This window comes from Sciurus vulgaris (genome assembly GCF_902686455.1).
Source record: "Sciurus vulgaris genome assembly, chromosome: 12".
Lineage (NCBI taxonomy): Eukaryota > Metazoa > Chordata > Mammalia > Rodentia > Sciuridae > Sciurus > Sciurus vulgaris.
In genome coordinates, this window is record NC_136473.1 from 101,990,716 (window position 1) to 101,993,416 (window position 2,701).

Below are 2,701 nucleotides of genomic sequence, written 5' to 3' on the forward strand. Positions count from 1 at the left end.
ATCACTTTCCTAGACCAGCGCTCTGCTCTCCTAGGAGTTAGTCTCTTCTGTCTATAGACTGAGAAAGTCAAATTTAATAAATCCTTATGATAAGATGTGCAATTTCCTTAAGTACCAACAAATTCTAGTATTTTCTATAAATCCATATAAATCAATATTCATCCCTTTGCTTATCCATATGGATAAAAAATTTCAAAGCTAAATGGGGTAAGTATAAGGATTTAGAAAATGTTGCAGTCTTTCATGAACTTTCATCTTGGAAACAAACACCAAAGTCAACAATGTTAATTGGTCCTCCCCTTCATTTAGTAACCCCATTCCCACAGATGTCAATCTCTTAACACATCTAAAAAGGAGTAAAGTATTAAGGGTTGAAAAATGTGCACATAGAATATTTTCAGCAAAGGGATGAGCAGCACTTTCAATTAAAAAGGAAGCTAAAAGAAAACAGCAGTGTGATGATAAGGACAGAGGAGGCCAGTCTGCTGGATGCAGGGCCTGACTCAGCACTCCCTCCCAACTCCTCCACCTTCCAGAAATGCCATGTTGGCCTTTTTACCATGGAGGTGATGAATTTTCTCGGCTATTTGTCATGGTCATTTATAATCCTAACCAATTGTGAGCAGGTGCTTATATTGTTCCATATATGGATATAGAAAATGAAGTAATGATTATGTAATTTATCAGAAATCCAAGGAGCAAAGAAGATTGACAGTAAGTGTCTAGCAGACCCAGCACCAGTAGGGCCTATTTTCACAATTTCTCCTATAAGTTTCTCTATCTTATTTGAAGACTATCATTTAGTCAGAAACCCTGTTCATTCATCAATAAGAACTGAGGTGCAATTTTTGGTGTAATAGTCTATAGCTAGAGCTCTAGATCAAATTAATTTGTGACAGAATCAAAGACTAAGAAAAAAATCAAGTGCTACAAGAATTGTTATCTAGGCTGGGGACAAAGCTCAGTGGTAGAGTATTTGTTTAGTATTCATGAGACCCTGGGTTCAATCTCCAGCACTGCCAAAAAAAAAAAAAAAAAAGCTTCATGCTTTTTCTACTAGTTGAATTTCTATAATATGAAGAAGAAACTAGCTATGTTTAATAGCAAATATTAATTTGGAGAAATATTAAATAATCATATATTTTTTTCCCTTTGTGGGCCAAATGTAGCTTCAGAATTCTTCTCAATGTAGCATTCTGGACAGGAAATATTGAGACCAGCACTTGAAAGGAAACACTTGCCCTCCCTTATGTAGTCCATGCAATATTTAGGTTCAGAGAGGAAAAAGAAAAACTAAATTACTTTGTTACTAAACATTTCATCTGTATTCCCAATGGGCCTAACTTGGACCATAGGGAGAAATTAGTGGAATAGCTTTTCCAGACCTATTTGAGTTACTTCAGGTCCTCATTCTTTAATAATGTTTGTTGTTGTTGTTTTTATAGTTTTAGATGTTCATAGACCTTTATTTTATTCATTTATTTATATGTGGTGCTGAGAATCGAACCGAGTGCCTCACACATGCTAGGCAAGTGCTCTATCACTGAACCACAATCCCAGTCCCCTATAATAATGTTTTTGAGCTCAATAAATATTGAAAAATAAGAAATAAATGAACATTATTTTTACTACCATGGGATCTGAGCTATTTGAGTAAAATCATAAATCCTGCTTGAAGGGTTATCTAGACCAACCTCCCACTAGGTAAGAGGCAAATAATTAGCGGAGTAAAAGAGAAATAAATCTCCTGGACATTTCAAGTTCCTCCGAAGCAGTTGGGGCAGTCGCCCTGTTTGCTGTTGACAGCAGCGTGGCCAGTGAACCTCGAAAAAGCAGTCTTCATCGAGGAAGCACGGAAACGGGGCCTAGACAGGGACAAAAGGGACCCTTTCTTACAAAACGGAAATTAAAAGGGATCCCTTCCCTTTTACGATTATTCAAGAAGCATTACATCATCAACAGTATTAAGCATTAATAAAAACGAGAGAGGCGAGCCACGGAGCTGCATACCAGTAATCCCGGGAATACTCAGGAACCGCGGCAGGATTGAAATTACAGGACAGCCTCAGGGACTTGGCAAAACCCGGTCGCAACACTTAACAAGTGAATATGTTTAGTCCTGAACAGAAATGGTGTATGTATAAAAACAATAACTTGGTGGTAGACACTATCATTATCTTGTTGTCTTAATTAAATAAAAACTAAAGTTCGATATACTCAAAACCCTGTCTCAACATTTAAAAGGGGAGAGAGGTGGAGATGTAGGTGAGCCGTAGAGGCCCTGGGTTCAATGCCCAGAACCCAGAAATGAAAAAGAGACAGACATATTGGGATCTCAAAATAGGAAGGCACTAAAGAAGTATCTGATTCTACCTTAAAGTCGCCTTAATTCGATGACCACAAACCCTGTTTCATGCGTCTTTACAAATCAAAGCAGAGCGCCATCAGCAGTTTGCCCGCCTCGGTGGTGTCAGGCGACTGCATCCTCACAGCTCAGACCCTCGCCCACCAACACAGGCCTGGCAACACCAAGCGCCGCGCCCACGCTCTGGAACCAAACCCAGCGGCATCAGAGCCGCAGCCGGCTCGGGCTGCAAGCAGCCGTCGGGTAGCGGCGGCGGAGCCCCGCCCCTCGGGTCTCGCCCCGCCCACCCTCGGCTGGCTTTAGGGCCTGCGCGCACCTTGCGCCGCCGAAGTGAGG